At 48.6% G+C, this 23,392-nt stretch overlaps 1 protein-coding gene across 4 annotated transcripts in view; it reads right to left on the reverse strand.

Moving 5' to 3' along the window:
- Positions 1-23,392, reverse strand: part of HRH1 (histamine receptor H1) — a 1,870,597-nt gene that overhangs the window by 1,828,135 nt on the left and 19,070 nt on the right. The window lies entirely within an intron of this gene.

The following is a 23,392-nucleotide window of genomic DNA, read 5'->3' on the forward strand; positions in this document are numbered from 1 at the left end:
AGAGACAGCTCTGGCGGGGGCAGTTGTTCCTGGTGGTGGATGCACGTCGGGTCTTTGCCAAGAGTAGAGATGATCTCGTTGTTGAAGAAAAGTGAAGTCCGGTGCACCACCAGGGAAGAGACCAGCCGCGGAGTGCTCCATCACAAGGCACCGCCTTTTGGTCACGGTACAGGGGTAGTGGCTATCCGGTTGCCGGGATGCTCTGCACGGGCAATTCAACCACTGCGTCCTGAGGCGAAGAAAAAGCAAAGGGGACTGGTTGTTCCCACCAGTCAGGGGAAGAGACTCTCCGGCAGGGAGATCTCCTCTGTCGTCGGGAAGTGGTGAGTCGGTTCAGCAGGCCTCCACCGTAGGTGTCGTCGTTGCAGGTCGGCTCAGCGTTACCCTCGTCGTATTCTTAGGTCCTGTGGCGACTTCTGAAGATCCAGTCCCAAAAGCCCTTCTTTTATGCAGAAAACCCCCATTCATTCAGCCTAGCTGTCAAGCAACACTCGCTAAGTGGTGATCGGAGAGGCTCACCACTTGGGCCAATCACACCAGAGTGCGACCGGAGTTGGCAAGGCAACTCGGTCCAGGGTGCCTAAACCCCCTCCCACACCCCTGTGGTAACCCAGACAGAATGGCACCACTTTGGAGGGTCTCTGTACAGAGGCCCGCCAAAAGTGGAACAAAGGGCTCAACCTTTGGTTTAGGAGTCACAGAGACGAACACAGACGCCATTTTAAAAACCGAGTTCTGGCAGAAAATACCATCCGATAAACTTATTTAAGATAAGTAGACTGGTGGTACGTTAGAGATTAACGAGGAAAAGTATCAATCTCCAACAATGGGACGAATCCCATAGGGTTATGTTCGGGGTCGAACATAACAAGTAGTTTCCACTGCCACCAGCCAAAACTCGACGAGGGGGGACGGGACAGTGCCCCCTCTAGTAACAGACCCAGGAGTAATCGAATTACCCCTACTAACACGTCCACAATAAGATGGTTTGTACTAGTTCTGTTAGTAAATTTAGGTCTAGTAAAGCCAATGGTGACTTTACATGCCCGGAGAGACAGTAGTCATTCCCCCGGTATGGAGTCTATGGTGGAGGTCCGCTAGGACGCCCCAGTGTTACGGCACGTAGGGTGCGGTGTAACACACATAGAAAAACATATGAGACCCTATGGAGTAAAAGACCCCATAGCCCATAGAACACATTGACATTCAAAGGAATTACACACATTCATGTCCAAGAGTGGGAGAAAAAGAGTCTCACTCTTGGCAGGATGGAAAAAACAAACTCCAGAAATCCAGCAAAGCTGCTGTGGGACTCACTAGGTTAGGAAATGCAGCCTAAACAGAGAATTCTCCCTAACACTTGCCCCCCAGACTAAGGGACAGGAGGATTTAATCCACTCCTGGATGAATCTCATACCTCTAGTCGATGACATACATCCTAGAGAGACCATCAGCATTTTGGTGGTGACATCCTGACCTGTGCTCAATGGTGAAATCAAACCCTTGTAGGCAGATCGACCATCTCAATAGTTTTGGGTTTTCCCCTTTCATTTGCATTAACCATCTCAAAGGCCTAAACTTCTTCAGAGCCCACACGATAGCAAAACACTCTCTTTCGATTGTTGCCCACCTTGTTTCAGGATCCTTCAGCTTGCGGCTGATGAAGCAAACGGGGTGCTCCCTACCTTTCCCATCCAGTTGACTGAGTACGGCACCTATCCCTACATTTGAAGCATCTGTCTGTACAATGAAGTGTTGGCAGTAATCAGGAGCTCTGAGTACTGGGGCTTGGCAAAGAGCCTTTTTCAGGTTTTCAAAAGCCTGATTGCACTCCTCGTCCCATTTAACCTTTTTAGGAAATTTGGGCGAGGAGATGACATTCAGTGGAGAAGCTATGGTCCCATAGTTCTCTATGAAATTCCTGTAGTACCCAGTGAGGCCTAGGAAGGCTCTCACTTGGGTTTGAGTAGTAGGTGTTGTCCAATTTTGCACAGCTTCAATCTTACTGAGCAAAGGCCTTATTTCTCCACCTCCTACCTCATGTCCAAGATAGACTACCTTACTCTGTCCAATTTGGCATTTACTCGCCTTTATGGTCAGATTGGCTCATCGAAGAGCCTGCAAAACATCTCTCAGGTGGGTTACATGTTCTTCCCAGGAATTGCTGAACACTGCAATGTCATCCAAGTATGCCATTCAGAAGTCCTCCATCCCATTCAGAACCTGGTTTACCATCCGTTGAAATGTAGCAGGTGCATTCTTCAATCCGAAAGGCATTACCTTAAACTGGTATAAGCCAACGGGGGTAGAAAATGCAGTTTTCACCTTGGCATGGTCTGTCAGGGCTATTTGCCAATAGACTGACGTCAAGTCAAATGTGCTGAGGAACTTGGCGGCGCCAAGTTTATCCACCAACTCATCTGTTCTTGGCAAAGGGTGGGCATCAGTCTTGGTGACTGCATTAAGTGCTCTATAATCCACGCAGAATCTAAGCTCTTTAGATCCGGCCTTTGGTACTAACACAACTGGGCTAGACCGTGGACTAGTAGAGGGCTCTATTACCCCGAGATCAAGCATCTTGCTGACCTCCGCTTTGATGTGGGTTCATATGTTTTCTGACATTCTGTATCCTCTGCTTTTGACTGGCAGACAGTCACCAGTGAGTATGTCATGCTGGCCCCAAGGGGTCAAGCCTGGTGAAAGCGAGAACAGAGAGGCAAACTGATTCAACATAGATTTGCACTCTTCTTGTTGCTCGGGTGTCAGATTGGAGGAGAGTTTTACTCCTTCAATTTGTTCGTCTAAAGGTAAGCCTCTGAGGAGATCCGGAAGAGCTTCACTCTCTTCTTCTTCCTCAGATGATGCTAGAAGCAACGCTCCTACATCAGGTCGTGAGACATACGCTTTGAGGTGGTTGGTGTGGAAGACGGTCGGAGCCTCCTTGGGATTACCCAAGTCCACCAGATAGTTAACCTCTCCGAGTTTACCCACAACTCTGAAGGGTCCCATCCATTTATCTTGCAAGGCCCTCTGCTTTGTTGGGATCATAACGAGAACGAGCTGGTCTTGAGCGAACTCAACCATGTTAGCCTTTTGATCGTGCCAGTGCTTGACCAATGCTTGTCCAGCTTTCAAGTTATCGCTTGCTTCCGTCATCATGTGCGAAATTCTCCTCCAGAGACCTATCACGTAGTCAGTCACTCTGACTGGCTTGGGGGAAGGAGCACTCTCCAACCCCTCCTTAATCAGGGCCAATGGACCTCTGACGGGATGACCATAGAGAAGTTCGAAGGGAGAGTAACCTACTCCCTCCTGAGGGACTTCTCTATAAGCAAAGAGAAGGCATGGCAGTAGAAGGTCCCACTTATGCTTAAGGGGTTCTTCTAAAGCACCTATCATGCTCTTCATGGTTCGGTTGAACCGTTCTACCAACCCATTGGTTTGGGGGTGGTAGGCCGTTGAGAACTTGTAAGTAACTCCACAGGTTTTCCACATGGCTTTCATGTAGTGGGACATAAAGTTTGACCCCCTGTCAGAGATTACTTCCTTAGGAAACCTGACCCTAGTAAAAATACCAAGGAGGGCCTTAGCCAGAGCCGGAGCTGTAACAGTCCTCATAGGAATTGCCTCAGGATACCTAGTAGCATGGTCTACTACAACAAGTATAAACCTGTTGCCTGAGGAGGTTGGAGGATCAAGGGGACCAACAATGTCAATCCCTACTCTCTCAAATGGGACTCCCACAACTGGGAGAGGCACTAAAGGTGCCACATTCTTGGAGCCAACCTTACCAGAGGTCTGGCAGGTGTGGCAGCTCCTGCAGTGTTTTTCTACTTCGGCCCCCATCTTTGGCCAATAGAAGTAGAGAGAGAGCCTTTCCTTAGTCTTCTTGAATCTCAAGTGACCAGCCAAAGGAATCTCGTGGGCTAACTGCAAGAACTGTGGTCTGTTCTCTTGGGGTACTACAAGTCGTTTGTAGTCTCCAGGTGCAGACTCGGTCGGTTCACTGTAGAAGAGGCCATCTACCCAGTGCAACCTGTATTTCCCAGGCTCTTGCCCTTCAGCCTGAGCTTCTGCCTGGTGGCGAAGACCTTCCAGAGTTGGACATTCTCTCTGTCCCTTACTGAAGTCTACCCTGCTGGGTCCACCTTTTGCCAGTAAAGACTGCAGCTAAGGATGGTCAACAGGATCCAGATCTCCAATGAGTTCCTGGCCTTCCATTAGCTCTTCCTCAGAGTCTAATTCTACCACACAGGGTTGTACCTCCCTCTCAGCCTCAGCTGGAGGTGGAGTTACGGGTGTAACTTTGGACAACCGCGGGGAAGTCCGTGTTGGCTGCACTGAAATGCTGGCTGCTGGTTTTGGGATAGAAGTCTTAGGTTTCCCTTTCGCTTCTGATTTCTTGGAGACAGCTGCCGACAATTCTAGTGGAGCAGGAGTGATTTCTGTCTTCATCATCTCCTGGAGAGTACCGTGCATGGTCCTCTCTCTTGCGGGTCTGGTTAGCTCCTGTAACCGTTTACTAGGAGGTCTGGGAGTATGCGATACAACTCCGAGAGTTTTCAAATCATTACCCAACAGTACGCGTCCTGGTACCTCACTCTGTATGCTGACAGGTATCTTTACAGTCATGTCGTTACACTGGATGAGAACTGGTAATTGGGGAAGCATCTGCACAGGCCCTCACGCTAACTTGGTGAGGCTTTGGGTGCCTTAGCAACATCCTCAGCCTGAAAAAACGATTTATCCACCACAGTTATGCTGGCCCCAGTGTCCTTAATGGCAGGAGTCTCCTGACCATTCACCTGGACACTGTCCTTATAATACTCTTTAGTATTATCAGGGATATAATTATAGACATCTAAATTCTGTTGTTCCCACAACCCCAGAGATACTAAAGAAACGCTGGCTGAGACTCCAATGGGTTCGTCAGCTAGCAGTAGAAAGTTTCCACTTGCCATTTGGACTTCCTCCTCTGGAGCGAAGGCTAAGGAGACAAGCTGGACCCCTGAAGGTTTACCCTTACATCTGGGATCTCCCTTCACGTGGTCAGTCGAGCCACAAACAAAGCATTTACCGAACGCCTTTTGGAATGGTGGCTTGTTCTGACCTCCTTCCGGTTTGGCACCAGAAGACACACTATTCTGCTGTGGTTTTCCCGGTGGCTTACCCTTCTGGTTTTGTTTGGGGCCCTCTTTGGAATTTGAGTTATTCGAATTCTCTTTTGAGTCTTTTTTAGGCTGTTTTCCCTCATACTTTTTCTGAGTTGCCCCAGAATCCTTATGAGTAGCCCTGTTGGCAACCCACAAGTCAGCAGCCTTAGCTAGCGTCCGGGAATCCAATTCCTTCGAATCAGCCAAGTGCTGTCTGAGCTCAGGAGAACAGGCATCATAAATCGACTCCAACATAAAAAGATTCTTCATACCCTCATAAGTGCTCACTTTGTAACCCTTAATCCATCCCTCTAAGTTTTTCAACCCTTCACTCACCCAGGTAGCCCAAGGGGTACCATCATGCTTTTTGAGGGTTCTAAACAGACCCTCCAGAAAATTGCGGCATGAAATGGAAAATATTGCGGCACAAAAAAGAAAAAAATTGCGGCACCCAACTGCGTTTTTTGCGGCATTTTCTAACGTTGAAAAATATATCATTTAACATCTTTTTTAGCCTAAAACCAAGTAATTGCAAGGCTTTTGTTAGTGAGGAGCAAAATGTGTTCTGTCTGACTGCGCTCTGTAGGACAGCCAGGTCGAGTCACCACAGCCTAACATTTTGGATTGTGGTGGGGGAAGGGGGATACAGCCTGATGAGCTCCAAGGAAATGGTGCTGTGCCACTACTTCCAGCAGACAAGTGGAAAGCAAATAAACAGATAGGCTTGAATTCAAAAGTGTAACCCTGGTTGAAGCCCATAGGTTTGCTTTTCGCTTGCCCTATGACCCCAGGAGAGAGGGGGAACAACTCTACACTTCTCCATGGAAGGAGTCCATGAGGCCAAGACACAGGGGCAATGCAGTGGCAGTAACTGCAAGCCCATAATACCTAGCCAAACAATGAACTCTCTTGGGTGGTCATAATTCCTTGGTTATGCCACCCACACATGGTGACTAAACACACCCACAAACAGAAATGAAACATCACAACACTACCAGGGGTCAAGTCCTACAAATTAAAGTGGGGGAGGGAACTCATTAACAAATGCAATGGCATGTGATGTCATCAGAAATTAGCATATCAAGGTGAAATATGCATATATCATTAAATTGGCTTTGCAGAACCACCAATATTGCACAGGACGAATGGCATTTGCCTTTCATAAATTTTAACACCCAATTTTGTGTGTAATTGGTGTCATACAGCCCAGCCTTGATTCAAGGCTGGGCTGCATGATACAAACGCTCGTAGCTGTATTCGTTTCAAATTGCTTTACAATTATTGTAAAGCAATTTGAAACGAATACAGCTACGAGAGTCTTCAATTGGCATCATGCAGCCCAGCCTTGATTCAAGGCTGGGCTGCATGATACAAACGCTCGTAGCTGTATTCGTTTTCAAATTGCTTTACAATTGGTATCATGCAGCCCATGATCCCAATTGTAAAGCAATTTGAAATTAATACAGCTACGAGAGTCTTCAATTGGTATCATGCAGCCCAGCCTTGAGGCTGGGCTGCATGATACCAATTGTCGACGAGCGTCAGGAAGCATTAAGTTTATGCTTTCTTTTCCGGCGCTCGACAGGAAAGTAATTTACTTTCCTGTCAAGCGCCGGGAATGAAAACAGTCCAGTGGCCTCTTTGGGTGCTCTGAGTTGGGGGCAGATGAGTGGACAGGCCAGTGCTTACCTGGCTAGCTTCACCAACTGTCAGCTCGGGCACTCAATGAGCCTTGGAGGTGCCTGGGGTCACAGCCAAATGCTGTGCATCTCCCAGGCCTGCATGACCCTCCCCCAATCCTGGGCCTGCAACGCAGAGCCGAGGTGTTAACCCTCAAGCTGCTGCAATCAGCAGCCAGCTGTGTTCGCTCTAAATCATTAAATGAGCGTGAAAAAAATCACACTAAGCTAACGTGTCTTTTTTGCGCTCATTTAATGATTTATAGCGGCAATTGCGGGAAATGGCAAATTTTGCGATTTTTTTGCAAATCGCAAAATCGCCATAAGGTGGATGGTCTGTCTAAACCTCTTAAGATACTGGGAAGGGGTCTTCCCGAATCTAGCTATTAAAGCTAGTTTCAAACTTTCGTAATCCGTCTTATCCGCCTCCCCCAACTCCATTACCACATCAGTCGCAACAGGAGGGAGCCTAGAGAACAACCAGGGAAGTAAATCATTCCCAGTGATGTCCTGGAGCCCATGATTGTACTCAGACAGTTTTAACCAATCCAACACATCCAATCTCGGTTCATACATAACCACTAATTCCTTCGGCATCCGGGGTCTTTTGGGACTGGAGCACCTAGAGGAACCAGAGGAGAGAGAAGCATTTTCGATAGACAACTTTTTGATCTCTGATTCGTGATTAAGTTCTATTTCCCTGAGTCTTAACTCAGCTTGCTTCTGCTCAGCCTGGGCATTCATCCGTCTGAACTCGAGCTCTTGGTTTCGTTCAGATTGAGCCAAGAACCGTTTGTATTCTAATTCGAGCTTCATATTTTCAAGTTCAAAATAAGCAGGGTTACTTGTGGGACCTGGTATGGGCCCCGTAGGTACAGGTGGTAAGGCAGGTAGAGGAGCAGGGGAGACAGTTTCGTTAGCCTCTCCGTCCTCGTCAGCCTCTTCATCGCTATCATCGGAATTACGATTCAGATCAACACCATCACTGTTATCTACAGTTCCCAGATTTGCAATAAACCTCCCTTCCTTCCTCCTCACCTTTATCGTCTAGGTCGTCTTCTTGTGGTGCTGTCTTTCTTCATCTGCGTATTTCCTTGGTTTTCTTCTTATCGTGTAAATAAGGTCGGTCTCTGCAGGAAGCCACGCTGTCGGGAGGTAAACCCCCAACCGCGGGGCTCCCCGGGAGACTGTCCTCCAACAGGGAAAAAGCCTCCTGGCTGAAAAAACCCTGTATTGGATCCTTACGGATGTTTCACAAGAATGGCTTCGTTCAAGGTACGTAGTCCACACGAGGAGGATGAGAGTGTGAGAGAGAGACGGAGTAGCTTGGAGATGCAATGGAGAAAGAATAGAAAGCAGGTAAGGAATACGGAACAGCAGAGCGGAGGGAGACAAGGTAATGGAGAGCGGAGAAGCCGGAGCTGCAGAATGTGCCTGATGCGAGGAGGACACAACACGGAAAGCAACGGAACGGGAAATGAAGGTAAGAACAAAAAGAAAACAGAAGTAAGTACGCTCGAAGAGGCGAGAGGGCAGAACAGTAGGCAACGATCGAAGGGACGATCGCGGGAGAGAAAGACAGAAAAGATAACAATGGAGCGTTAGCTCTGAGAGTGAAAGTTACTAGCGTTGGCAGGACGGTGAAAAGACCGAAGGTGCAACGCATCCGAACGCCAGCAATTCCTCCAGTATAAACAACGGGCAGCCATCTTGAAAAACACTAGACCGCTCACAGGAGAACGTAGTGTAAAGTGAAGGCACTTTCAATGGAGTCTCCAGGAATGCAATAACTTCCATCGGGAAGCATGACAGTATGCCTCCTCTTCACCGGGGGACCCCCCGGCTTTCCTGGATGGGGGCGATGGAACCTCCGAATGAGTAATGGAGCATGCATATGATGGTGGGGCTCCCAAGTGCGTTCCTCGGGGGTGTAACCCTTCCAATGTACCAAGTATTGGAGCCCTCCTTGATAGTAACGGGAATCCACCAAATATGAGACCTCATACTCCTCCGGATCGCTTGGTTTGTTGTATGTGGGTCGGGTGATCTTTCTCCGATAAGGGTCTGGACGGTATTCCTTGAGTAACGAAGAATGGAATACCGATGTACTCGACTCAATTGAGGAGGAAGGTCTAGCTGGAAAGCCACTGGGTTGATCTTTTTCTTGACTTTGAAAGGACCGATATACCTTGGGGCAAATTTTCCGGTGTGAACCCAACTAGGTAAGAACTTGGTAGCCAGCCATACCCGGGATCCTTCCCTCCAGGGAGGATTGGGGAGCCTTTTCTTATCGGCCCATCTCTTATAATCCTTGCGACTAGCCATTAAGGTGTCACTGGCTAGCTGATGGGTCTCTTTCAGAGATTGGATAAGAAGTTCGATAGTAGGCAGCTTTGAAGGTTCAGGTGATCCTACCAACATATGGCGAGGGTGATATCCATAGGTGCAGTAGAACGGACTCATCCGGATGGCCGTGTGGAAGGTATTATTATAAGCGAATTCTGCTGATGGAAGATACAGATTCCAGTCTTCTTGTCGCTGACTACAAAAACAACGTAGATATTGTTCCATAGTTTGGTTCAATCTCTCGGTCTGCCCGTTGCTCTGGGGATGGAAACCTGATGAAAGAGCTCGCTGAATACCTAGTTGTTTACACAGAGAGGTCCAAAATATTGAGGTAAACTGGGAGCCCCTATCAGATACTACTGTATGAGGGAGACCATGTAACCTTACTATGTCTTTGAGAAAGATTCTGGCTGTTTCAGGAGCTGAAGGTATGATATGATATGATATGATATGGCATTTGTAACGCGCCTATACACAAGTGTTTCAAGGCGCGACGAGGCAGGGAGGGGGGAACAGGGGGAGGACAGACAACGATCCTACTAGGCCAGGTGTCATTCAGACCGCACAAGTGCAGGGGTAGGGGGAAGGGAAAAGTGCAGTACAAGGTAAGTAGAATAGAAATAAATAGATAAATAAATAAATAGGGCCAGCTGGTGGCAAGTGCAAGGTAAGTGCAGACAAGTGCTGGGAAGGGGGGGCTGTAGGGATACAGAGACAGTCCCGCAGTGCAGGGGTTGCCAGGGAGGCAGTGCAAGTGGAGAGTGGCTGGGCCCAGGACCGAGGTTGGTGAGAGTGGCAAAGTTTCAGATTCAGTGCAGAATTTAGTGAAGAATTTAGCAGGGGAGAGGGAGAGAGAAAGCAGAAGCAAAGAGGAAGGTTTTGAGGTGCTTCCGGAACCGGAGATGGTTCTCCTCAAGTTTCAGGGAGGCAGGAAGGCTGTTCCAGAGGGAGGCTCCTGCCGCGGAGAGAGATCTACCCCCAGCTCGTTGCTTCGAGAAGCGGCTGACCCTGAGGGAGTTGGAGACGGATGAGCGAAGGGCTCGGGAAGGAAGATATTTAGGAAGAGAGAGTTGCAGGTATTTAGGCCCCAGGCCCCAGAAGGCCTTGTGGACAATGCAGAGGGTTTTGAACTTAATCCTCGCAGCCACTGGGAGCCAGTGTAGAGATTTCAGTCCTGGAGAGATACGGTCCCTGGGCTTGAGGCCAAGGACAAGTCTCGCAGTTCTGTTCTGGATGAGTTGCAGAGGGCGGAGAGTGGAGGCAGGCAGATTAAGATAGAGACTGTTACAGTAGTCCAGCTTCGAGAGAACCAGGGCTCGGGAGACAGTGAGCTTCTGGGGGAAGGAGAGGAAGGGAAGAATACCTCTAAGGAGGTGCAGCTGGTAGTGTGACTTCTTAGAGACGTCAGATATATGAGGAGAGAAGGAGAGTGTGGAGTCAAAAATGACCCCGAGGTTTTTTGCCTTGCAGGTAGGAGCAGGAAGAGGCCCAAGAGAGGCTGGCCAGAGAGCTGCAGGGAAGGAGGGAGTGAGTGTGCCGATGAGTAGAATCTCAGTCTTACTAGCATTAAGGCGGAGGTCGTTGGCAGCACACCATTCCTGGATAGCAGACAGACAGTCAGAGATGAGGGCAGGAGAGGAGGAGGCCAAGGGTAGCCTGAAAATGAGCTGGGTATCTTCCGGATAGCACTGAAAGTTGGGGCAGAGGGTGGCGATGCGGTGGGCAAGAAGTGCCAGATACTGGTTGAAAAGCCAGGGAGAGAGATTAGATCCCTGGGGAACACCACAGGTGGAGAAAAAGATGTCAGAGAGGAAGGACCCAAGTTGGACCTGGGAGGGTCGATTGGAAAGGAAAGAGGTCAGCCACGCCAGAGCCTGACCAGTGATACCCAGGCTATCGCGGAGACGGTTGAGCAGGATGGCATGGTTGACAGTGTCAAAGGCAGAAGAGAGATCGAGCAGAATGAGAACACATGGAGTGTTGGAGTCGAGGTTCAAGAGCAGGTCATCACAGATGTTCAGGAGAGCAGTTTCCGTACTTCTGGCCGCTCTGAAGCCGGATTGGTGGTCATGAAGACTACCAACAGCTTCAGCATGGAGGTTAAGCTGGGAGATGGCCAGTTTCTCCAGGAGCTTGCCCAGGAAGGGAGTGATGGAGATTGGGCGATAGTTAGCCGGCAGGAGGGGTCGGCAGAGGGTTTCTTAAGAAGAGGGTGCACAAGGGAGTGCTTGAGGGGGGATGGGAAGACTCCAGAGGCGAAGGAGAGGTTGCAAAAGTCAGCCAGGGCAGGAGCCAGGGAGTCGATGTGGTCCTTGATAGTTTTGGAGGAACAGGGGTGAAGCTGTTTAGATGAGACTTTCATAGATCGGACTTGTCTGGAAACTTCATCAGCAGAGAAAAGGGGAAAGGCAGAGAAGGAGGGAGGAGGGGTGGCTGCAGAAGGGCCGGAGGAAGAGCAGGGAAGCGAGGGAGGGAGGTGATAGGAGGAGAGTGAGGACAGGATGTCCTGAGTTTTAGAGATGAAGTGAGAGGCCAGTGCAGTACAGAGGGCCTGGGAGGGACAGGAGAGGTAGAGACTGCAGCAGGGGTGGCAAGCTCCTTGCAGATTTTAAAGAGTTCGGCCGAATTGTTAGATGCCGCAGAGATGCGGGCTTGGATAAGGGCTCTCTTCTTGGTGAGAACGGAGAGACGGTATTGCCTTTGGAGCAGGCGGCAGGCCAGTTTGTCAGAGGATGAACAAGAAGCACGCCATTTCCTCTCTGCCACCCTGCACTTGCGTTTTAGGGTGACGAGATCCAAATCATACCAGGAGTTACATTTGGCTTTGGGCTTCAGGCGGATTCTCATGACAGGGGCAAGGATATCAAGAGTATCAGAAATAGCAGAGTGGAGCAAGGAGAGGGCTGTGTCAGGGTGGGAGTCAGCCGAAGGGGGTGGGGGGAGAAGGTGGCAGCGAAAGCCTCAACTGACACGCGCTTCATGGGTCGGATGACCGAGAAGGTGGGTGGCAATGATGAGGGTGGCTTGGCCTGTGGGGTAGGGAGGGTGAGGTGGGAGGATAGGAGAAAGTGATCACTCCAGGAGAAAGCAGTGGAGAGAGGGACTGAGAGGGGAAGGTCAGAAGAGGTCAGAGCATCAAGAGTGTGCCCTGCAGAATGAGTAGGCCCAGATGGGAGAATAGAGAGTGAGAGAGAGTCGCAGAGGTCATGAAAGAGTCCAGTGGGGGGACAGGAGGCATCTAGGTGGATGTTGAAGTCACCAAGAAGGAGGAGTTGAGTGGTAGTGGACAGGAGTGAGGAGGAGAGGTCAGCCCACTCGGAGAGGAAGGAGGAAATTTGACCAGGTGGCCGATAGATAGTAGCCACGGTAAGGGAATGGCTAGGAGAGAGAGAGAGTCGGCAGACAAGACATTCAAAAGAGGAGTAGGTCTGCGTAGGAGTGACAGTGGCAGGAATCCACTCAGGGAAGATAAGGGCAACACCCCCCCTGCACGGTTGGGCCTGGGCACTGAGAGGATCTTGTAACCGTCAGGTAGGAGTGTGTCAAAGCTGGTGACAGAGCTGGCTGTGAACCATGTCTCAGTGAGACTGAGGACGTCAAGGTCCAGTTCCTCAAGAAGGTGACAGATATCAGAGGAATGCTTGATGGCAGAGCGAGAGTTAAGAGTGGCAATGTGGAGAAGGTTGCCATCCTTGAAGGACTTCAGGGGAGGGGTACAGATCAGAGGTACGCCCTGCGGAGGTGTAGAAGAAGGAGGTTAAGAAGGGGCAAGAGAGGGGGCAGGGAGGGAGGGTAGAGGCAAGGTAGCCGAGGACAGAGGAGGGGGACAGCAGGAGAGGAGAGGAAGTTGATGAGGCGAGGGAAGCGTCTATCAAATACCCTTGTAAGGGTATGAAATTAGCCAATTTGCTTAGGGAGTCTACCGTGACCATGATGGCAGTCATACCCTGAGAGAATGGGAGATCTACCATAAAATCGATCGATATATGAGTCCAAGGTTGAGAAGATATGGGTTCTTGTTGAAGCAGACCGAGAGGTCGAGACGTCTGGTGTTTGTTCTTGGCACAGGTGGGACAAGTGGCTACATAAGTCTTGACGTCTTTAGTGCAATCTGGCCACCAGAAATACCGTAACACCAGATCTAAGGTACCTTTCTGGCCCTTTTTACCAGCCAACGGAGTGTCATGATACCATGACATAACCAAGGTCTGTTGCTCTTTACTGGGTAAATATAGGGCATCATCTCGAAATAAAGTCCTGATCTTTCATTTAGTCTGGTCCTTAATGCCTGAGATGGCCTGTTGAGAATGAGGCTGTCTCTGGTATCCTTTAGGAAGGTATTGGCAATGATCCGAAAAGTCTTGTTAGGCAGTAATCTTTCGGGTTTTCCAGGAGTTCGATATTCGTACCCTGGCTGCGGGATAGTGCGTCCGCAAGAACGTTCTCCTTTCCTGGGATGTACAAAATATCAAAATCAAATTGGGAGAAGAAGTACGCCCATCTGGCATGTCTGGCGTTTCTGCATTCCATCTGTTGAAGTATCTTCAAATTCCTGTGGTCTGTCCGAACGGTAAAGCGATGTATAGCTCCTTGTAATAGGTGACGCCACTCTTCACAGGCTAGTTTGATAGCCAATAGTTCCCGTTCTATCACCGAATAGTTCCGCTCACTGGAGGTGAAGGTGCGTGATAGGTAGGCTACTGGGTGTTCCTTGTCATCTGTATGTCTTTGTAACAATGCTGCTCCTATCGCTCCGTTTGAAGCGTCGGCTTCTATTATAAAGGGAAGTGCTTGGTTTGGTTGAATCAATATGGGAGCTGTGGTATACGCTTGTTTTAATATAAGAAAAGCTTGATCAGCTTCTGATGACCAATTGAATGTCACCCCCTTCTTTAGGAGGGCTGTGATGGGGAGTACCAGATTAGAAAATCCTGAAATGAAATGTCTGTAGAAGTTGGCCAACCCCAAAAACCGCTGAATATCCGTGACGTTCTTGGGTTTGGGCCATTGCAGGATGGCCTTTATCTTCCCTGGATCCATGTGAATCCCTTCTCCCGACAAAACAAATCCCAGATAGGACACAGAAGAAGAGTCAAAGACACACTTTTCCGGCTTGACGTAAAGTTGGTTTTGCAGGAGTCTCTGGAGCACTTCCCTAACATGATGATGATGTTCTTTGGATGAGTTCGAGAACACCAAAATATCGTCCAAGTATACTACTACTGTGGTAAACAGAAGGTCCGAAAACAGTTTGTCGATGAATCGCTGAAATATGGCAGGAGCATTTACCAAATCAAATGGCATTACTTTGTATTCGAAATGACCTAGAGGTGTCCGGAATGCAGTTTTCCACTCGTCACCAGCTCGGATCCTGAGCAAATGGTATGCACCCCGTAGGTCAAGTTTAGTGAAGATGCTTGCTCCTTGTACTGCCTCCAAGACCTCCTTAATTAGAGGCATAGGATACCGGTCTTTGATTGTTACTTGATTGAGTCCTCTGTAGTCTATACATGGCCTAAGTTCGGAGGATCCCTTCTTCGGGATAAAAAACAAAGAGGCTCCGGCAGGGGACTTGGATTCCTGAATGAGTCCATGATGAAGGTTGCAGTCCAGGTATTCCTTGAGAGCTTGACGTTCAGGTAAAGATAGGGGAAACATCCGTCCGAAGGGTATTGAAGCTCCTGCCACTGTTTCGATGGCACAATCTTCATTTCTGTGAGAAGGAAGGATATGAGGTTGATGATCCAAGAATATTTCCATCCATGAAATCTAAGTAATGGGAAGGTATCAGATGTATTGAAGCAGCTGACAAGGATCCTGCAGAGTTGGTTCGTGGATGAGGGGAGATAGGCTGCAAACACCCTTCTGAGCAAAACGAAGACTTGAAATGAATGGTATTAGCCGTCCAATCGATGGTAGGATTATGGCGGCGTAACCAGGGCATCCCCAGTATTACGGGGAAATGAGCAGCACGGATAAGATCAAATACCACCATCTCCTGATGTTGGAACAGTTTGACGTTAACAGGTTCTGTTTCATACCTGATGGGACCGGATGACAAAGGAGTACCGTCAACTCCTTCCACTGGGACCGGCTGTAGTTTCTTGCGGAGAGGCAGGCCGTTCTTCTCTACCAACTGTATGTCGATAAAATTTCCAGCCGCACCACAATCCAACATTGCTATCACATCCCAAGGGTCAGATTTGCCGCTTGTGAGTCGGACAGGAAAAACCATCAAACGTGTATCGTCACTAGAGGGTACAGGTAAGTGGTTGATACAGGGAGTCGGACTACTGTCCCCGGACCTTCCCCTGTTCAGGTTCGGGGGGTAGCATTTCCCTGTCGCCGAGGGGGTACCTCTGGACAATTTCGCAAGAGATGCTTCTGGGACCCACAGTACATACAGCGATCTAGATCACGTCTTCTCCTTCTTTCTTCTGAGGTTAGCGGGCCTCTTGTCGCACCAATTTGCATTGGTTCTTCTCCTTGATGATGGACCGTACGATTTCCCTGACCCGGTGTATGGAGGATGGGCGTCGTAGGATTCCTTCTCCGTTCTTGCCTTCTCTCTCCTAAACGGAATTCAATCTGGAGAGCAAGAGAGACTAAATCCTGAAAGGAATGTGGTCTAGCAGTCCTGGCTAACTCATCTTTGATATCCTCATTGAGACCCCTGCGAAACAATGTTTGTTGGGCAGAATCCGGCCAATCAGAATTGGTAGCAAGTCTCATGAAGGAAGAAATATAAGTTTGCACGTCTAGATTACCTTGTTTGAGGTCTATTATTTGTTCATACGAAGAGAATTGGACCTCAGGACGTTCAAATCGTGCTTTGAACATTTGTGTGAATGCGGCATAGTCATTTGTAGCAGGATCAGACTGGGTTATAAGAGGGGTTGCCCATGCTAGTGCATTGCCGGCCAGGTTCGAAACTAGGAATCCCACCTTCGCCCTATCGGAATCAAATGCTCTTGGACAAAATGTGTAATAGATCAAACAGGAGTCTAAAAACTCCCTTAGCGATCGTGGTTTCCCATCATACTTGCCAAATTGCAACGGGAGAGGAGGTAGGTCACCCCTATTTCCCCTGTTCTCATCACGAGTATTAACTTGCTGGCGTAATGTCTGGTTCTCATTTCGGAGGGTTTGGACTTCCACAGTTAGCCCTTGTATGGCTCCTACAAGTTCTTGGTACTGTTCGAGTGAAGCCATTCTTACTTCCTGGCGTTGCACACTGTCAGATTTGCAATAAACCTCCCTTCCTTCCTCCTCACCTTTATCGTCTAGGTCGTCTTCTTGTGGTGCTGTCTTTCTTCGTCTGCGTATTTCCTTGGTTTTCTTCTTATCGTGTAAATAAGGTCGGTCTCTGCAGGAAGCCACGCTGTCGGGAGGTAAACCCCCAACCGTCGGGCTCCCCGGGATACCGTCCTCCAACAGGGAAAAAGCCTCCTGGCTGAAAAAACCCTGTATTGGATCCTTACGGATGTTTCACAAGAATGGCTTCGTTCAAGGTACGTAGTCCACACGAGGAGGATGAGAGTGTGAGAGAGAGACGGAGTAGCTTGGAGATGCAATGGAGAAAGAAAAGAAAACAGGTAAGGAATATGGAACAGCAGAGCGGAGGGAGACAAGGTAATGGAGAGCGGAGAAGCCGGAGCTGCAGAATGTGCCTGATGCGAGGAGGACACAACACTGAAAGCAACGGAACGGGAAATGAAGGTAAGAACAAAAAGAAAACAGAAGTAAGTACGCTCGAAGAGGCGAGAGGGCAGAGCTGTAGGCAACGATCGAAGGGACGATCGCGGGAGAGAAAGACAGAAAAGATAACAATGGAGCGTTAGCTCTGAGAGTGAAAGTTACTAGCGTTGGCAGGACGGTGAAAAGACCGAAGGTGCAACGCATCCGAACGCCAGCAATTCCTCCAGTATAAGCAACGGGCAGCCATCTTGAAAAACACTAGACCGCTCACAGGAGAACGTAGTGTAACGTGAAGGCACTTTCAATGGAGTCTCCAGGAATGCCATAACTTCCATCGGGGAAGCATGACAACAGTTGCTGGAGAAATTGGTTCCTCTGAACCAGTACCTGACAAGGATTCTTGACTGTAAGTTTCCATCGTAGACATGTTTTTTGAAAGTTGCTTTTTTTTAGTGCTAAGCTTTGGGGTTAGTTATCCTAAAGTGTCGAAAAGCACTCTAAACTGTATACTCGATACAAATCCCACCGCTGTACACCAGTGTTAGGCGGAAACCCGTGCAGTTCCCTCTGGGACCGCTGCAAAAGATTTAGGACTACAGGTGTTTGGCAGTAAACCCACTTGGTAGCAGTCTGTACCACACAGATTCACTTGGTAGTTGAGGCTGAGCAGTCAGACTTCTCTCAAGAAGAGTTAAGCAGTATGTGGAGTATACAATATAGGACAATCCTTCACAGTAAGACAAGCAAACACGCAACAAGGCTTCAGTGTAAAGATATTAAGGTATTTATTTATAGCGGAACATCTATGAAAAACACTATGGCACTATCACGGCAAACAATTCAATTACAATTACTCTACGAAGAAGAAACAATCAAACCCCCTAACAATATGTCGACAAGTCTAGGTTCTACCGGCATCACTTATTTACAGACAGAGGTGTATGCCTCAACCTAGATGGCACTCTAATATTAGTTAGGACGGGAGAGAAAAATAAGCAGGTTATGAAATCAACACAGTTCAATACTTCACGGGAAAAATGCAAGGCAAGAAGGCAAGAACCACAATAGATCATACAGTTCAGAGGCCAGGCCCACTCGGAGAGAGGCAAGGCGATATGTCCCAAAAAGTCTCTAGTGGAAATGCGTTCGAGTCTTTGTAGCAAATTGTTATCGGCAGTTTGAACTAGTTCAGAACAATACGTGAGAAAGCTTGGAGGCGACCCAACGGAAAGGAGAGGATTAAGACACCTCACTCGATCCGGCAGAAAGGGAAGCCAGGCGGACACGGTACCTTGTTGTGGAGAGACAGCTCCGGCGGGGGCAGTTGTTCCTGGTGGTGGATGCACGTCGGGTCTTTGCCAAGAGTAGAGATGATCTCGTCGTCGAAGAAAAGTGAAGTCCGGTGCACCACCAGGGAAGAGACCAGCCGCGGAGTGCTCCGTCACAAGGCACTACCTTTTGGTTGCGGTACAGGGGTAGTGGCTATCCGGTTGCCGGGGTGCTCTGCACAGGCAATTCGACCACTGCGTCCTGAGGCGAAGAAAAAGCAAAGGGGACTGGTTGTTCCCACCAGTCAGGGGAAGAGTGTTACGCTCACCTGACTCCCACGGAGGCGCTGGCCTGGTTCGCGCTGCTGTGACCTCTTCTAAGGTGATGCGCAGGGTTCGGAAGACGGACTGGACCGGGCCCCCAAATCTGGCTTGTCTTGCTCGCAGAAGTATCCTTCTGTAGGCGAAAATAGGGGATTAACTGTCTGCGGGGTAATGCAATCGGCCTCCCACTTTCCCCTCTCACCCTCCTTGCTAGTGTCTTTTTCCCCATAGGGGCCGGGGTACGGAATGCCGGGGAACAGGCACTGACCCAAGATGAGAGGTGAAATCCTTGCAGAAATCAGGTAAGTCTTTAATGAGCGTTTTTTGGTAATGTCTTTTCATTCGCTCATTAACGCTGATGTCTCTTTTTCCCCTTAGGGGCCGGGGGCCGGAAATGCAAGGATGCGGCGCGGACCCGAAATGAAGAGGGAATGAATCAACAGGTAAGTCTTAACATGGAGATTTAGCTTTCCTTATTCCTTTCTCTCTCTCACCTTTTGTTCTGGTGTTTTTCTCCCTAGGCGCTGGGGCGTGACTGCGAATCCGGATGATCGCTGCTGAACATGGAGGCGCCCTGTGAAGGTGAGTGGAATGCGGCGCTGCAGCGATCGACGCGATGAGCTTTTAAATTAAAGTCTTCCTTTTCAGGATTGTCGGGGAGATGTCTCCGGGATGCGGATTTAGCAGGTAAGGACTTTTCCTTCTTCTGTTCTCTTCTTCTCTTCCTTTGCAGGTGATCCAGGATGCTGGCAGGCGTGGCAGAAGTCAGGATGCAGGAGCAGACACGGTGAGCGTCCAGCTGCTAGATGTAGAACAACGCGAAGCACGTGTGGCTGTTCGGGTGGGGTTTAAATAGCCTTGGAAGAAGTTCCAGGTATGTATCCTTCCTCCAATCAGGTATGTATCCTTCCCCGACCACGCCCGGATGGTAAATTAGTCCCACAGGTATAGTAGTTCCTTTCAGGCCTCGAGGAGGCCGGGATCCTGCAGCATGGTCTGCATCAGGTAAGTGCACCCAAGCATTCACATAATGAGCCTGGTGCCTATGGCGCCAGGACTGATGTCTTTTATGAGCCTGGCGCCATAGGCGCCAGGACACTGTTCAAAGGGCCCCTATATGGGGTTGCTGGGTACTTCCTTGGGGACTGGATGTCCGCTTTCGGGGACGCCGGGCTTGAACCGGCTCCCCGGGAGCGGGCATCTTGACAGCACTCCCCCCCAAGGCCCCTCCCAAGGTTGTTCCCTCCGGGGGTTTTGGTTTGTCTGGGAAGAGTCGGTGGAATTTCCTGACTAATCGAGGTGCATGCACATGGTTGATGGGTTCCCACGACCTCTCCTGAGGTCCGTACCCCTTCCAATCAATTAGGTAGAACAGTTTTGACCTAAACATTTTTGAGTCTAAAATGTTCTTTACTTCGAATTCGGGCTCCCCATCTATTAGAATAGGTTCTGGATGTTTGAGTAGTCGGGTTCCGGGTACCACTCGTTTCAGAAGTGACACATGAAAAACAGGGTGAATTCGCATACTAGCTGGTAAATCAAGTTTAACAGCCACTGGGTTAATTATTGCCGTAATAGAATAAGGTCCCAGATATTTTGGGTTAAAGGTTCGAGGCCCTTTGAGTGGTAAATGTCTGGTAGCTAACCACACTTGATCCCCAATCTGATACGGAGGTGCTTCACTCCGATGTAGATCAGCATTCTCCTTGTATTTTCTCTTGGCTTGTTGTAAATGCGTAGTTGCCTCTTTGAAGGCTTGGGTAATTGTAGAATGGAGATGTTCTACCGCAGGCATTCCGAGGTTCTGAGGTGAGTCAAGGTCTGAGGTTCGAGGGTGATGCCCAAACAAAGTATAAAAAGGACTGTGGCCAGTTCCAGAGTGTACCGAATTATTATATGCGTATTCGGCTATCCAAAGAATGTATTTCCAGTTGCTTTCAGATTGCTGTAACATACACCGTAAGTACTGTTCAAGGGTCTGATTTGTCCTCTCGGTCTGACCATCGGTCTGAGGGTGGTGACTGGTCGATAATCTTACGTCGATCTGCGCCATTTGACAACATTTGCGCCAGAAGTGGGAAATGAATTGGCTTCCCCAGTCAGAGATTAGTATAGATGGGAATCCATGTAGCCGAACAATATTTTCGAGGAATTCTTTGGCTAGGACAGAAGCTGAAGGTAAACCTTTCAAAGGAATAAAGTGGGCCATTTTGGAAAACAAATCCACAATTACCAGAATAGTATCGTACCCCGAACAAGGAGGCAGGTCCGTAATAAAATCCATTGATAGGGTGTGCCAGGGTGCTGGTGGTATGTCTAGAGGTTGAAGGAGACCGGCTGGTCTTTTCTTTTGACTTTTATTTTGGGCGCAAACACCAAAGGACATCACAAAAGATTTAACATCTTTTCGCCAAGAGGGCCACCAAAATTGTCGTTTCACCTTTTCCTCTGTCTTGGCAATACCGGGGTGTCTCTCCATTAATGTATCATGATAACCGGAAATAACTAGTTCGTGTAATTCCTTATGTGGCAGGAATAAGCGTCCTTGGAAATAAGGTAAACCATTATCTATGGTAAAGTCTTATCCCTTTTGTATCCATTCCTGTAAGGTTGTAGGGTCCAGGAGTTGTTTCACTCTGGCTTGAATGTCTTTAAGCGTCTGTAACGAAGTCATGCCTAGAATCCTCTGTTCGGGAATTATTGGTACTGGTTCTGAGTTTGTATCAGATTCTCCCATTCCAATTTGGGATAAGGCGTCTGCTTTGCCATTCTTGCAGCCAGGTCGATAGGTAATCACGAAATCAAATTCAGCGAAAAACAAAGCCCATCGGAGCTGCCGTGATGACTGAGCCTTGGCGGTTTTCAAATACTGTAAATTCCGGTGATCAGTGATCACTGTGATGGTATGTCGAGCGCCAAGCAGATAATGCCGCCAGGCTTTAAAAGCGGACTTAATGGCTAACAGTTCTTTGTCCGTGATTGCATAATTAACCTCGGGTGCCGAGAATTTTCTGGACCATAATGCTACGGGATGCAGTTGGTTGGTTTCGGGATCTCTTTGGGACAGGACAGCTCCCATGGCTAGGCTGGATGCGTCAGTCTCGACGACATAAGGGAGATCTGGACGCAGGTGTTTCAATATAGGTGCGGAGGTAAACTTAGCTTTTAAATCCTGAAAGGCCTGCTCGGCTTCTTCAGATCATTCAAAACGTTTATTTTTCCTCAAGAGTGCAGTAATGGGTTGTACCACGCGTGAAAATTCCGGGATAAACCTGCAATAGAAATTGGCAAAGCGGAGCATGCTTTGAACCCCTTTTACAGAGCTAGGTGATGGCCATTTGAGGATGGCATCCACTTTTCTTGAGTCCATTCGGACTCCTTTGGGTGTCAGGATGAAACCTAGAAACTCGACTTCTGTGGTATGGAAAACACATTTCTCCAATTTAGCAAATAGTTTGTGTTGGCGCAGTTTTTCAAGTACTGCCCTGACGTGTTTTCTGTGATCAGATTCCGAAGAGGAGTACACCAGAATGTCATCGATATATACGACAACACAAACCTCGATGAGTTCCTGAAGGACATCATTCATGAAGTATTGGAAGGCAGCCGGCGCGTTACACAATCCGAAAGGCATCACCTGGTACTCGAATAATCCGTATTTAATACGGAAGGCAGTTTTCCATTCGTCGCCTTCTTTAACTCGTACCAGATGATAAGCCCCCCGGAGATCTAACTTGGTGTATATGCAAGTTTCCTTCACCTGGTCAAGGAGTTCAGGGATCAGAGGCAGAGGATAACGGTTTTTAACCGTTATCTGGTTCAATGCGCGGTAATCGATACAAGTTCTAAGGTCACCTTCTTTTTTGGGCACGAAGAACAAAGCCGAGGATGCCGGGGACTTTGACGGGCGAATAAAACCATTAGCTAGGTATTGATCCAAATATTGTCTCAAATGCAGATTCTCAGGTTCGGTAAGGGCATAAATCCTGCTACAAGGGGGTTGTGCACCGGGCACCAGATTGATTTGGCAAGCGTACGATCTGTGAGGAGGTAACGTGTTGGCCTGTTCCTTTTGGAAGACGTCCTGAAAGTCTTGGTATTCCGGAGGTAGTTGCATGGAGGCAGAGGTTACAGATGCTAGATTAATCTTCATGTTTTCTGGGTAGCAGGTTTGTGTACAATCCGGGAAGGTTATTCTCTTAGCTCGCCAATCAATTCGAGGATTATGTGTCTCTAACCAAGGGATTCCAAGAATTACCTGAAACTGTGGAGCCTTGATTACATCAAACAGAACACCCTCCCGATGGCCGTCGGGACCAATAAGAATCACCTCAGTAGTGGAATGTGTTACCGGTCCAGAGGCAATTTCAGTTCCATCGACTGTGGTGATGACATCTTTGCTGGTTTTAGGACGGAGAGGGAGGTTAATCCTAGAGACCAATTCACGATCCACATAGTTTCCAATAGCCCCACTATCGATGTATGCCTTTATTGCATGCAACCGCTTAGGCTGTTCTGGATCTACGAGAACTATTGGCACAATGAAATGCGAGGTCTGAGATTTAGTTTTCAAGCTCGGCAAGCGGACCCCTACACTTGTCGGGCGGAGTCGTTTCCCGAAACAGAGTCTTCATGGTTTTTATCAGCAGCTCCTACCGCCTTTCGGGCGGTTTTGCCGGGCAATCTCGTAGAAAGTGTCCAGAATTCCCACAATAAAGACATAATTTTAACTGCCGCCTCCTTTCACGTTCCTTTTGAGTTAAGGGTCCTTTAACCCCTCCAATTTGCATAGGCTCAGAGACATCAACTCCCTTGGGATTAGCATGGGTCTTGACCAACACCCGGGTCTCAAACCTGGACTGATCTGCTTTTCTGTTTTGAAGTCTGTGATCCAATTGGACCACTAAGTCTATATACTCTGTGC

This window comes from Ambystoma mexicanum, chromosome 2p (genome assembly GCF_040938575.1).
Source record: "Ambystoma mexicanum isolate Mex_15411 chromosome 2p, UKY_AmexF1_1, whole genome shotgun sequence".
In the NCBI taxonomy this organism is placed as follows: Eukaryota; Metazoa; Chordata; class Amphibia; order Caudata; family Ambystomatidae; genus Ambystoma; species Ambystoma mexicanum.